The 15,096-nt window shown below is 45.3% G+C and overlaps 1 non-coding gene and 1 pseudogene across 1 annotated transcript; one reads left to right on the top strand and one right to left on the bottom strand.

Annotated features, from left to right (window-relative positions):
* Positions 1-2,511: 2,511 nt before the first annotated feature.
* On the top strand, positions 2,512-2,954 carry LOC130874296 (DET1- and DDB1-associated protein 1-like; annotated as a pseudogene).
* Positions 2,955-3,126: 172 nt separating this feature from the next.
* Positions 3,127-3,198, bottom strand: Trnag-ucc (transfer RNA glycine (anticodon UCC)). The gene has a single exon. It is a non-coding gene; the product is annotated as a tRNA-Gly (tRNA).
* Between the last annotated feature and the right edge of the window lie 11,898 nt (positions 3,199-15,096).

Genomic DNA, 15,096 nt, shown 5'->3' with positions numbered 1-15,096 from the left:
TTAAAAGAAATTTTGTGCAAGGCAGTCCAAGGGTGTTTGGAGATCAGGCCTCAAATTCCAAGTATACATTTTTACATGTCTTCTCCAAATCTTGGGACTCAATGCCTACCACAATGCATCCCCTGGGATAAGACTCTTGAGTCAAACAACAGAGGAGTATGAGAATTCTGTGGACAGCCATCTCTGTCCCACGGAATCCCACCCGAGCGAGTACTGCCTGGCTGCTTTAGACGGGGGTCACGGACGGATGGACGGACAGACACGGGACACGGACACGACAACTTGGCAAATGGGCCCTGGGCCCCAGGGACATCATGTACTTGAAAAAGGGGAACTCACCCAGACGAAGCCGATGTTAGCCTGGTGGAGCGCACTGGCAAGAAGGGCATTTTTTTTTTTTTTTAACACGTAGTCCTGGGCCAGTGGTGAAAAGCAGTCCCCCTCCTCCCCGTGGGACTTCCAGATGTTAAGGTTTTTTTTCGGCCCAACAAGCTTCTCTGCTGATGCAATAATCCAAATCAGACCAAATCAACCCTAATTAGAAAAAAAGGTCCAGGTTTAATGGATGCCAACCCTTAACCAAACAACCACTTTCTACACTGTCTAGAAATTATCATTGCTGTCGGTAGTGTAGGGGTGGAGACAGGAGGCCCAGGTCCCTCAAAAGCTGGACCCCCAAAAACTCGATTCATCTTTTAGATTCCTTGACTCAGGTCTAATAGAGGATTTGTGGCTTTGGCCCAGTCAACAGTTTCAGGCATAGTCAGTATGAAACAGAGTCGGGGTCTAAGAAAGAAATTTTGACAGAGACTTTAGCATGAAGATTAAGAGGAAGGGAGGAGGTGCCGAAGCCACAAGATACACTTGAAAGCATGAGCGTGGGTTTGCCTGAGTGTTCTTCCTCATCTTCACAGCACTCGAACATTTTGGTGGATTTTATAGTTACTGTCTTAAAGGTCTGCTAAGGAATCTAAACGAGATCTCTGGGAGGACAGATTCGGGGAGGCTGACAGGATCGTACTGGATAAAGGAAGAGTCTGGTTCATTTGAATACATGGTAGAAAGACATCTTTACTGTAAACAAAGTTAACAGTCTTGGTTGAGAGTCTTAGGAACTGTCAAAGGAATGAGGCCCTGGGACCCATGGTCATACGCATACAATCCTTAAGCCTAGCTCACTGTTATTTTAAAATAACGTATCGTCTCCATAAAGGGATGTTATTTTTATGTTGACATCCTTCATAGCTAATGTTCATTGTACTGCAATTCCTGCTTCTCAGTTGACAGAGGCTTCAGACTCCTGGGTGAAGGGCTTCTTTCCTGTCATATGTCCCCTTAATTTTTCCTGTCTTTCTACCCTAGCTCACCAGGAAGCCAAATCCAGAAGTATAAACTAGTTAGTCCAGTAAGAGCCAGACACATCTAACCCAATTACCTAACCTTATGAATGAGGAAACCGACTGAGGGAAGGGAAGTAGTTGATGCCCCATGAGACTGAAACCAAAACCTGGATTTCCTTCCTTCTAGATCCAAATTCGTCTCATAACCAAGCACGCCACCAGCAGTCTTCTGTTTTGAAACTTTAAAATTTTGCTGTTTCAAAGAAATGGTAAATGCTTCAGGAGACTGGTTTCATTTAATTTAAACATCATATAGCTATAAACCAGCATGGAACTTTCACACATTACCCATAGATGCATACACCCTTGCTTTCTTTTTTTATATACATCACTTAAAAGGTAAAAACCAAGTTTTCAAAAAATTATCTATTAAAAAAATTTTTAACCTTCCTTTTTATCTTTTTATTTTACCTGTATGGGTGTTTGGCTTGCAAGTGTATATGTGCATCGTGGACATGCAGTGCTTGTGGAAGTCAGAAGGTTTTGGATCCCCCAGGACTGAAGTTACAGATGGTTGTGAACCACCATGTGGGTGCTGGGAATCAAACTCAGCTCCTCTGGAAGAGCAATCAGTGCTCTTAGTAGCTAAACCATCTCTCCAGCCCCCTGAAACTAACGTTTAAAGAATTTATTTTATAGGATCTGGAAAAATGACTCAGCACTTAAGAGCATATACTACTCTTTCAGAAAGCCTAAGGTTGTTTCCCAAGACCCACATCTGGTGACTCACAACTGCCTACAATTCCATCTCCAGGGCATCTCATGCCTCTGGCTTCTGAGGGCACCTGCACTCACATTCACAAACATACACACTCATCAAGCACACACATACACACATGATGTAAACAATGATGGAAATAAATATATGAGGCTGGAGAGATGGTTCAGCAATTAGGAGCAGTGTTGCTCTTCCGGAGGCCCTGAGCTCAACTCCCACATGGTGGCTCAAAACCATTAAGATCTGATGCCCTCTTCTGACATGCAGATATACATGCAGAATACTCATACATAAAATATAAGTAAATAAAATATTTTTTAAAAAAATAAATAAATGAAGTGGCTGTGCGGCCGCGACTGGGAAGGAGGCTGCGGCAGCGGCGGCGGCGGCAGCGGCTGGGACGGCGGAGGACACAGACGATGGCAGACTTTCTGAAAGGCTTGCCCGTCTACAACAAGAGCAACTTCAGCAGGTTCCATGCGGATTCCCTGTGCAAGGCCTCGAACCACCGTCCCTCAGTGTACCTGCCGACCCATCAGAACAGATCATTGTGACAGAGAAGACGAACATCCTCCTGCGCTACCTGCACCAGCAATGGGACAAAAAGAACGCTGCCAAAAAGAGAGACCAAGAACAGGTGGAGGCGGAGGGCGAGAGCTCAGCGCCACCCTGCAAGGTGGCCCGGACCGACAGCCCCGACATGCCCGAGGACACCTAGGCCCCACACAGCGCCCCACGTCTGTCTGCTCTGTCCGTTCCTGCCCGCGTGTGTAAGCGCAGCCTGCCTCCTACCCAGCCCGTGCCCTCCAACCTCATAGGACCCATGTATTTATTTTCCTTGAGTTTTTTTTTTTTTTTTTGGTTTTTCGAGACAGGGTTTCTCTGTGGTTTTGGAGCCTGTCCTGGAACTAGCTCTTGTAGATCAGGCTGGTCTCGAACTCACAGAGATCCGCCTGCCTCTGCCTCCCAAGTGCTGGGATTAAAGGCGTGCGCCACCACAGCCCGGCATGCGTTGGTCAGGAATCGAACCCGGGTCAACTGCTTGGAAGGCAGCTATGCTCACCACTATACCACCAACGCGATGTTTCCTTGAGTTTTTATTTATGCTATAACTCGTGTCAAGCATTGGTTAAAGGGACGTCAGGCCCAGCAAAATAAATAAATAAATAAATAAATAAATAAATATACATTTTAAATCTTTTTAAAATTACTTTGCAATTTGAGTAGAGTAGAGCAAGTTTTTCTCTGCACTGCCACTCCCAAATAATGGCAGGGAGACTTCTTATTAATTATGAAAGCTTGGCCTTTAGCTTATGATTGTCTCAACTAGCTCTTACAACTTAAATTAACCCATTTATATTAATTTATGTTCTGCCACGTGCCTCTCTTCCATCTTGCATCTCCTGTTTCCTCTCCAAGTCTGACTGGTCACTCCACCTTTCTTTTCCCAGAGTCCTCTCTGTCCCTGGAAGTCCCATCTAACCTCTTCCTGCCTATTCAACTCTTTATTAAACCAATCACAGTGACACATCTTCACATACAGTGAGCCTACCTGAGAGACCACTTTATCAGGCCTTATGTGGGTATTCCAGCCTCCACGTTGAACACCATATGTAGTTGGGCTTTCCTTTGGACCACCCGCTCACAAATAACAACACAGAGACTTATCATTAACTGTGAAAGCTTGGTGTATAGCTTAGGCTTGTTCCTAGCTAGCTCCTGAAACTTAAATTTACCCATTTATATTAATCTACATCCTATCATGAAACATTACTTCTCTTCCATCTTACACCTCTTGTTTCTTCTCTGTGTCTCCTGGAGTCTCCGCTGTACCTAGATTCCTCCTCCTCTTCCTCTCTCTTCCTGCCAATCCTGACTATACCTCCTGCCTAGTTCTTGACTGTTCAGCTTTTTATTACACCAATCACAGCAACACACCTTCACACGGAGTCTAACTGTGCTCTAAAGTGGTATAACATCAGGTAGGCTGGTTATAAGTCAGCCTAATAAAATAGCATCATGGTTTGGAAAGTTCTCGTATGCCAACATGCTATCACATTTGAATACCCACAGGCAAAGTAAGCAAGCTATGGTTTAAGGTCACACCACAATATGTATTTAAATTCCATACCATTTTCTCCTCTTACTTCTATCTTGTCCTGTCTGTGAAAGTTGTTTTCAGCTGGTTCCCATGACTGTTTTTCTGTCTCTAGGCATAACTGTGTCTGGATCACTCTGTGTATGCCTAACACTGCATGCCTTTTTCTTCTGTTTCTAAGACTCAGTGTTATTGAACTTGATGCGTTCTTTCATTTTTTCCAGCATCTGTCTTTTTTTTTTCTTTTAAGACAGAGTCTTAAGTCACCCTAGCTCTCCTGGAATTTACTGTGTGGACCAAGTTGACTTTGACTTCACAGAGATCCCCCTACCTCTGTTTCCTGAGCTCTGGGATTAAAGGCGTGTGCCATCATATCTAGTGACATCTGTCTTTTTAATTCCCTCCTCCAGGGGTTCTTTTCTACCTTTCACCCCATTTAATAACTCCATGTCTCCGGGACTGGAAAGATGATGGCTCAGTAGTTAAGAGAAGACCAGGGTTTTATTTCTAGCCTCTACATGGCTACTAACAACTGTCTGTAACTCCAGTTCTGGGGCATATGACGCTCCCTTCTGGACTATATGGACAGCACATACACCTGGTGTACATCCATACATGGATGCAAAACAACCATAGACATCTAATATGAAAATAAATAGTAACTTCATGTCTCTAACTACCTTCTTCTTCCTTCTATACTGCCAATTTCCTATTTTTTTCTTGCTTACCAGACATGTAAAGTAAGCATTGTTTTATTAAATGATTCTAGTAATTATTAGATATAAATTTATGCTTACATACCTTGCTTTGAGAATTAAAATAAGCAAGTAGACTATTTGATTAAAAGACAATTAAAGATAAGTGAAGTGGTGCATGTCCATAATACCAATCTGGGGAAGCTGAGCAGGGGTATCTCAAGTTGGGGGTTAGCCTGAGCTACATAGTGAGACCATGTCTCAACAAAATATGACAATTAAATTTCTTTTTGTCTTTCTGTAGACATTAATTGTTCATTTCTTTGTGATCTGGTGGGGGAAATCATCTTTCCTCTAGTTGATATTTGTTAAGACATAAAATTGGATGGGTGAAGAAGCACACTTTGTAGTGCCTGTTCTTGGGAGGTTCAGAAAAAAGACCACAGTGAATTAAGGTCATCTTGGCCAGTATATTAAGACCTGTAACCAGAGGGGCATCTTAGCAAACACAGAGAGCACTTCCTCATTTTACAGATATAAACAATGAAATCTGGTTAGACTCAACTCCTCACCTGGGTTGGAGAGCCAGATCTAGAGTTCCTGGCCTCTAGGTCAGGATTCTCTCTACTTCACTAACTGCCCCCTCCTCCCGAGTCATCATTAGTTCCCTCCCAAAACAGAGCTTTGCCAAGGGGTTATGGCTCATGTCTGGGATTTAGCACTGAACAGGTTAAAATCTGAAGATCCCTATGAGCTCAAGGCCAACTAGGGTACAGAGTGAGACCCTGTTTAAAAAAAAATCAGAGAGTTTCTTATCCTTTGAGAAGATTCTCAGGGAATGTCTATATATCCCATGGGTTCTTTCAGCTGTGGCAACAGCCCAGACTTAGAGCTGCTTGAGCTATCAAGAGATGTACTTTAAACTGAAGACATCTGAATTGAGTGAGGATGTGTGACTTCATGAAGGCCGTGTGAACAAACTAGAAAGGTAGTTTTTTCTGGAGTTTTTACTCTTAGAACTCTGAGCTACAGTGTAAGAAGTTCAATCAACACAGAGAGATGGCACAAGTGGGTTCTCCAGTTGATGTTCACAGCTGAGCTCAGACTTTAGGCTTTCCTGGTCTGGGTGAATCCTCAACATCTCCAACTATTTGAGTCTTCTGAAAGAATGCCCCAGACATTGGGCAGTCTGAATTATTGTTCAACAGAATCCCTGAGGTCAACAGTGAAAAACAACATCTGGTGACTCGTTCTCAAAGGTGCCTTGCCAGGGTGGTGGTGCACACCTCTAATCCCAGCACTCAGGAGACAGAGACAGGCGGATCTCCGTGAGTTTGAGGCCAGCCTGGTCTACAAAGCGAGTTCCAGGACAGCCAGAGCTACACAGTGAAACCATGTCTTGAAAAAACAACAACAAAAATTATCTCAAAGGTACCTCAAACCAGCTTAGGTCCAGCTACAAATGAACAGAAATCACTAGACTTCTGCTAATGTCTACACCACACCACCTTTGACCCCAAATCTTCCAGGCTCTTCAAACCAGAAGTATGGAATAGAAAATTATCAATAGCCAAGCTTTCCTTCAAGGTCATGCACCTTAGAAGCTTTAAAAGAAGCAAAATTTAAAACATAGAGATGGACCTCCACAAGATTTGGGTTGAGAAAAAGACAAATATAAGTCCTAGAAGGAGAGCTTAGACCTGGATGATGTGTAAGATTTTAGTCTCTGGTTATGCAGAGTGATTGTTTTTGCGGCTGACTCCCCAGGGCTCAGACGATGAAGTAAGGATCTTTGTTTCTCACATTGAAGTTGTTGCTCTGTTAAGACACTAAGTCTCGGAGTGGTTCATTACAAACTGCTCTGCTCTTCCAGACGACCACAGTTCAGTTCCCAGCACCTACACTGGGTGGCTCACAATCACCTGTAACTCCAGCTCTAGGGGATCCAATGCAACCTCCTGGCCTCCACAGGCACCTGCACGCATGTGCACACACCCCTCGCCACCACACACACAATTCTTTAAGTCTTTAAATAGTAAATTCTATTTAATAGGAATTCTAGGCCTGGCCTATTCTAAAGACAGCAAAGATAGTTACCTTTCTCCTAGTCCCCTTCATGATTTCCTAGCTTGGGTGACACTACTGAAGTCCAATATAACTTCACTTACTCTTTCCCATTCTACTAAACGGCTTTAGAAATGCTGCATCCCACTGCCATTCAAGGTAGTCAGAGAGACTATGAATTGCCATGTTAGTCCTGGGGCTTGAACCCAGGTCCCCTGTTGGAACAGCCAGTGCTCTTAACCGTTGACCCATCTCTCCAGCCTCCTGAATTCCTTCTTATACTGATCATGTTCTACTAGGACCCATCTTAATGACTTTGCTTTAATTTAATGACTTGCCACTTTAAAGCCCTGTCCCTGGTACAAGAGGCTCGACACGTCAACTTTTATATATGGCTTTGGGGCAGATACACTTTAGCCCATAACACTGCTTCAAAATGGAGCAAAGAAGGACCTGACCCCTTTAGTTTCTGTGGTAGAAAGCAGTAGCCGCTTTTTAACACTGAGCAGCGGGACTTCCCCAGAAGAGAATGAAATGTTCACAGGAAAAGGGGCAAAGAGATCTGCACAGCCAGGACAAATGTCCCGAATTCCTTCCTGATGGAGATCCTAAAAGGGAGTAGGAACTAAAAGGTCCCTCCTCTTCTTAATTCTCAGTCAAAACTGTCAAGCTTCTCTCCTTGAACTCTGACCAACACTGGGCCATTGCTAGTTCCTCAGTCATAACACTAATGGAATCCCATGTGCCCTTTCCAATTTTATGGACCGCTCGCTTATTAATGACCTTCCTACTTTCTCTTTTTGGACATCTTCTGCCCAAACTCCTTTGTTAGCTGTTCTTTCTTTTCACAGGATGTGGAAATTTGTACCAAGTTTCTCTCTTTGGCTGCCTCTCTCTCCTTCTCAACCCCACCTTCTTTTCCCTCACTGCCCTCACCTTCTCTCCCCGGATACTCTTTATAGTTGGGTATAGGGATGCTGTAGATTTTACCCATACTCTATTGTGAGTCCTTCTTCCCCCTATAATTCCGGGAGGCTAACATGCTAGCAAGCACTTTGCAACTGAGCTACATGTTACCTTCCTAGGATTTCTGCAGGGGTGGGCATGGATCTTCTTAAATTAGAGGGGAAAGAGTGTGCATGTGCGTGGTGTCTTGGGAAAGAACCCAAACTCTTGTCTAAAGTTTAGAACATCAAACACGTGTGCCTCCTAAACTGTGTCCTTGATCCTAATCTGCCTTCCGGAGTTCAGGGCTTCACGTTGCACTGATTTCTTGGTGTCTTCACCTGAAATCGCCACAACTGCCTTCCACTCAGCAAGAACAGAAGCTGAGAACACGATCCCCCTTCGCAAAGCTTCCTGTTCCTCTTGCATCTCTCGTGTCCATGGAAGACACTACTACCCTCCTTATCAGGAAGAAGGAAAGAGTTGAGCCTCACCTAGGACCTCCCTCTCCATCACCTCCTACAGACAATCAGGCACTCAAATCTTGTCGACTACCTTTTTGACACCTCTCTTGGGTTCTGCAAATGTATATTTAGAACAGATGGTCTTTTGTGTTTGTTTGTTTGTTTGTTTGTTTGTTTGTTCGTTCATTCGTTCCTTGAGACAGGATCTCTCTAGGTAGCCCTGGCTGCCCTGTAACTCACTATGTAGACCAGGCTGGTCTTGAACCCACAGAGATCTACATGCCTCTGCCTCCCAAGTTCTGGGACTAAAGATATGCCACCATGAATGGCAAAACAGAAGACCTTTACAATATGAAGCCTAAATTTCAACTAAATAATTGTCATAATCTGACTCTTCCCTGTTCTTAATCTCTCTGCCCTGTCGCTCACTCAGGCAATTAGAGTGCTTTTATATATCTTTTTAAATATGACAATGTCTTTTTATTTTTAAAAACGTATTTAGTTAGGGGGCTTGAGAGATGAGTCAATGGTTAAGAGCACTTACTGCTCTAGAAGAAAACTTAGGTTCAGCTCCCAGCACCCACATGGCAGCTCATAACCATCTCTAGCTCCCATTCCAAGGGATTCCTGACCTCTATTGGCATTACACACAGAAAGAGCAAACATAAACCTGCAAACAAAACACCCATACACATAAAAATAAAAAAAAATACAGTTTTCTGTAGTCTGGATTTCTTTTGGGACTTCCAGCCCAAAAATAATAACACAGAGACTTATTATTAATTATGAAATCTTGGCTTTTAGCTTAGGCTTGTTACCAACTAGCTCTTATAACTTAACCTGTTTCTGTTCATCTACATTCTGCCATGTAGGGCTTTACCTCTCCCCATTCTGTAAGTCTGACTCCTTTCACATCTCACTGGCATCTCACGAGCCCCTAGATTCATCCCGAGTTCCTCTCTCTGCCAGGAAGTCCCGCCTAACCTCTCCTGCCTAGCTGTTAATTGAGTCCCTACTAGGTGCCAGACCGTGAGCTGAATATTGGGAATGAAGTCATTAAACAAGATGAGTAAGCCCCACTCCCTCCAAGGCCTTGCAGTCCACGATGAGATGAGTCACGTTGAAGCACAAAGACCTAAAAGAGTTTCAGAGGTCAGCTGTGTTGCAACAGTTACGGTTTAAATGTGAAATGTCACCAACAAGCCCTTGGCCCCTAGCTGGTGGCACAACCTTTAGGAAGTAAAGTCTATCCACCTGAAGAAACTGGCTCACTGGGAGGAGGTTTATAGCCTCACCCTGCTTCCAGGCCCTCTGTCTTTGCCCTCTTCTCTGCCAAGCCATGAGTAGATCGAGTCCCAAATGCATGCTCCCACGGCCATGGTGCTGCCTGCAGATGTGCGTTCTCCGCCATGTTGGACTGTGTCCTATGAAACCATACACCAAAACAAACCCTTCAGTCATAGTAAAGAGAAAAAAATGACAAATACAACTGAATCTAGAAAACTAAAGAAATCCTCAACTGCCCATCTTCTTCCTCTAACCAACAGGTATGGCTCCACCTACCAAAGCAACAATTCTGTCTGAACTGTTCCATTTAAACTCCACAATTCCTTGGCCTTAGCGCTTTTATTACTAGTCCCACTTTACGATCAAGACTGAGGCCTATACGGGTTAAGTAAGTGGTTGGAGTTGAGATTTGACCCAGGCTTATTTGAGAGCATATAGATATCGCATGAACAAGAAGTCTAGGCTTCTCCTTCATTTGTTGTGGTCCAACTAGCACATGCTCTTCCATGTAGACCCTTCACCTAAATGGATCAGCCATCGCCTTCTCTGTGCATGTGTAGTGTTTCCAAAGCACTCTTGCTGTCCTCAGAGCCCTTGAGATTCTTGCCTGGTGGTGGTGCCTCTCCAGGAATCTGTAAGTGTTGTGGAATTGCAGCTGATTGACTTTTGTGCTAATAGGTCAAACAGTTTATAATTAATATAAGCCTCTGTGTGTCTATTTGGGACTGAACAGCTGTGGATGGAACCAGGCAGGTCAGAAACTTCCATGTACACATTCCCTTTTAAAAGGTGCCCACCTGCCATCTCTTTTTTTTTCTCTCTCTCCCCACCCTCTCCCTTCCTCTTCTGTCACTCTTGTCCCCAAGGACAAGAACAAGTCTCTGCCCCTTCTATGCCCTTTCTCACTTCTTTTCCAATAAACCTCCTACGTGAGCCTTGTTTCATAGTGTGACTTCTCTTTGTGGATTTTTTCAAGGTACAACATTCCCTGACCAAGAAAGGCTCTCCTGGCGCTTCCTCCTGCCTGCCGGCAGTGTGAGGTATGCTGGGCCCCTGGAACCAGCTCTCTCGTAGGACAGCCTCGCTTCTCCAACTAATGGATCACTGGGCCCCTCCATCCAACACCAACATGATTGGTGAGTCCCCTCTTCTCCACCTCTGACCATTTCCCACAAGTGAAGACTCATCTCTCGGCCGTGGTTTCTCACCTTTCGGCATCGTTAAGCCTTGGTACCAGGAAACCATGGCTCTTTTGGGTAGAGCCCTTGACCCCCTGCTCTGTGTTTGACAAATCACTGAGGCAGCCTGTGCCATCTTGAAATCAACCCTCTCTGAATCCCTGGGATGCTAGAATTACAGACCCTCACTTATCTGCTTCACTCATGGGAACATTTTCATCATCTATTCCTCCAACTTTTGCATTCAGAGCTCAATTTAAGGGCTTCTAAACTCCACCACCTTTGCAGTCAGATCTGGCCCAAACACCCCTTAGATACTGCTTTCTGATCCACTCTCTTCCATCTGCAACAAATCTGCTTTCTCATTCGCTGATGTCTTTGTCTTCTATTTGATACCAATAATGGGGTCTCTGGCAGGGTTTCCACCTCTGACCCTTCCCCTAGATGTGAAGCTGCATTTCTCAAGTACAGTCCTCTCCTCACTTTCTTGTTTTTCTCGAAGTTCTGGTACCAGGCGACTGTGTCTTTCTCGGACTCAGAGCCCTTGGCCCCTGTTCTTGCATGATGACATGCTGAAACAGCTTGTGCCCACACAGTCTGCTCCTCCCTGGATTCCTGGGATGCTAGGAACTGCAGATCCTTGGGTCTTCTCTGCTCACTCATGGGAGCTGTGTCGTGTCTTTCCTCCTCACTCCCGTTGGGATGTCTTTTGGAGACCCATTGACCACTCTTTTCAAATCAACTCTGGCCTCAGTATTCCTTGGATTAGGTAGTCAGGAAACCGTGAAAGAATTCTCCACTTTCTTTCTTTCTCTGTTTCCTCTCCCTCTCTAAATGTCCTGTGTGTTTGCTGCAATGTGCGGGTCAGATGGAGAAGCAGCTTCCTCTTGCTTGGCACACACCGGTTCTCCCTTTTTATTTACTCCGCTCCTGTTTCCATCTGGACCTGGCGATTCTTCCAGTCACTTTTCCTCGCCTTCTCAGGAGACAGCCTTGCTCGTTTGGTACAAATTTGTTCTGTTTCACATTTGCCTATCGACTGCCCTCAGGTACCAACCACCTGTGTGTCCTGGTGAATCGGCTAGAAAGAGGGTGCCCAGGTGCTGCTGCAGTGATGGGAAAGGAACAGGTGCTTTAAGTCCTTGTGAGCTCCAGGGAGTTGACCTCCACCCACCTCGAACAGCATCTTGCCAGCACCTGACACTTCCACAGAGCCTGGACAGTGAACTGAAACAGCCAGATACCCTAGGATGTGGCCAGCACCCCAGTTTTCTCAGGACCCCCAAAGATTGTGATGCCCCCTGGTCAGCATGAAGCAGTCTTGAGAACACGGCGTCCTCATCCCCACCTCACCCGCTACCCATTTCTAACTCCTTACCTTTTTATAATAAACAAAAGGGAGGAATGTTAGTGCATACACCCTCTCTGCAGCCACTAAGAGCACCCCCTGTGCACATTCCTTTCAAAAGGTGGGCCTGCCCATCCCCCCTCTCTTTCTCTTTGGCTCTCTCTCTCCCTTCTTTTTCTCTTCTTGCCACTCTTGTCTCCAAGAACTGGTCTCTGCCCCCCTCTCTGTCCCTTCCTCTACCCTTCTCTCCCCTCTTCCAGTAAACCTCCCAGGTGAGCCTTGTTGTATGGCGTGACTTCTCTTCACAGGGTTTTTTAAATTACAGCACTGAAGGAAAAGAGGGAGAAGGAGGAAAAGAATGTGGGGGGAAGAGGAAGGGGAGAAAACTGAATGTGGAGATAATCACGTGTTCACAGGAAGATTCTGTATAAGACATCCCAAGGGCATCACACTTCTCTGTAAGAACTTTAACCATACCCAACACTGTAAAATGAATCCAGCAACAGCCCCAATGACGCTCCATTTAAGGACTCAACAAGAACTCATAAAATCCCTCTGGATGCTGCTTGCCTGTGGTGGTTTGATTGAGAATGGTACCTATAGGCTCACATATTCGAATACCTGAGCCCCAGTTGGTAGACCTGTTTAGGAAGGATTGGGGGATGTGGCCTTGTTGGAGGAGGTGTGTCACTGGCTGTAGACTTTCAGGTTTCAAAAGTTCATGCCATTGCCAGTGTTTTTCTCTGCCTCCTCCCCACAGATAATGATATAAACTCTCAGCTGCTTCTCCAGCATCATGCCAACCTGCTGCCAATCATGTCTTCGGGTCATAGACTTACCCACTGAAACGCCAAGCTCCAGTAGCCTTTCTTTTATAAGTTGCCTTGCTCATGGTGGTATCTTATCACAGTAATAAAAAAGAACTAAGATATGATCCATCTTGGGCCCCTTTCTCTTCTCCTCTCTTTCCTATCTAGCTTATGCCCTTGCTACTAACAACTTCTTCCTTCGTTTGAGGACCATGGAGAAAAGATGAGTCAGAGACAAAACCGGAACTCAAAGAAGGAAAACTAAAGTGGGCCCTTATGTCACAAGTCAAACAGCAGAAAGCCACCAAGAAACTGCAGAAAGAGCCTGGGAATGCACACCCTTTACCTTAGAGACTGCCCACAGGCTGACCAACATCTTTTTTTTTCCTTCCTGTTTTAAGTTTTCTAGGCAGGTATCAAAGCACTATAGCAAAGAGCTTAAAGTTTCCAGACCCTCGGCTGTTTTTTCCACAACGTGACTTTATTGACCAGCGTTCTAATGACTGTCTGGACCATGCCCACTGTCCACCTTCATTAGACATCTAATGATGGGCCAGTTAGGGAGGGGTTACAGCGAGATCATGAGTAGGACTGGATGGCAATGACCAACAATCAACAAGCTCTACCCACAAGCAAAACAAAACATAAGCAAAAACCTGAGAAGTGATTTTTCTATGGTTCTGGAGAGGGCCTTAGCCCCAAGCAGGAGTCAGCAGGCCCTCTTAGCAGCCCCTACTCCACTCAACCTTTGTTAACCCTCACTTGCCCTGCTTGAATTGCTCCCCTAAGTCAGGTGATTGCTGCCTAGAGTCCTAGGAACCCCCTGGGGGGAACCGCCCTACCAAACACTGCCATTTGATTTCTTTTGTCTGGGGGCCCAGTTGGTGTGATTGTCAAACACTTAGCTTTGCTAAGAGGGGGTTGAGGGAGAACTAAGTGTGACTATGTTAGGGAGGAGGTGGGAATGAGAAGATGTTAACCAATCTTACCACTTCCTGTTCCTCCCTCCATGTTTTCTGTTGAGGAGCCTGGCACTCTGGCCTTGTGACCTATAGACCAGCCCAGACCCAGAGAATGGTTGAAGACAGAGCAACCTTGAGCTACTGTGGTCAGCACAGCCACAGCCACATTAGAGTGAACGTAGAACTCCTAACCCAGCTGTCTGTTTATCGGTAGCCATGAGCTGAGCAACCTTCTCTGCTACATGTTCCGGCCGTCACAATGTCCTGCCTCCCCACAGGTTTGACACACGGCACCAAGCGGTCATGGACTGGAACCTCTGGTCCCCCTTCAAGCTCAATGGAAAAAGATAATCCCCTGAGAGAGGTGTCAAAAAAGATGGTGGTGTATCAAATAGGGGAACCTCCACTTCCTTCAGTCCTTCACTGCACACTTTACCGTGACAGCAGCAGCAAGGTTTGGGGCTCAGTGCCAGTAGCTGCTGTTTCATCCCAAAACCAGCAGCCAAGCCCTCAGAGCTCATGCCTTCATCTTGGTTTTTCCATAAGAGAAGTATGTATGCTTGGGATTCTGGCCAACTCCTTTCTACAACCAGTGGGACCATGCAGGGGAAAACAACGTCTAAGGAGCTCTTGTCCTCTCCTGGCGTGCCCACTTCTCTGTGAGTCTCCCAGCCTCCCACCGTTTCCTCTTTGCAGAGCGCTCCTTCCTGTGTGAGTTTCTTCAAAAACACAAAACAACAACAATAGCAACAACACAATGATCATTTAGTGGTCAGATTCACACTAAGAAGCTGGTTTGGATTATATATCCCAGGGGTGGACATTTTGAAAGAAAATGTAGGTTGAGATAATATTGAAAAGGGATACTAGTGAACTGAAAAGTTTAAATTACTATTTTAAATATAAACACACATGTACACATACCACACACACATACACATACACACACACACATACAGTCAGACCCTGGTCTGTTTGTGGGCCAGGCGGGAGAGAGCCAAGGGACCCCGGGACATGACCCTTGCTGTGAAGGCTGTCACCAGGTCATGCTGTCCTCTTAGCCCTGGGTGCCCTGAGACTGCCAAAAGTACCTCTGATAGATTCTGTGTGTGTCGCCTAGGTGCTAAA

The sequence above is a fragment of the Chionomys nivalis genome, chromosome 5 (genome assembly GCF_950005125.1).
Source record: "Chionomys nivalis chromosome 5, mChiNiv1.1, whole genome shotgun sequence".
NCBI lineage: Eukaryota > Metazoa > Chordata > Mammalia > Rodentia > Cricetidae > Chionomys > Chionomys nivalis.
Note: the sequence above shows the minus strand (reverse complement) of the source record. Positions and strands in the feature narration are given on the sequence as shown.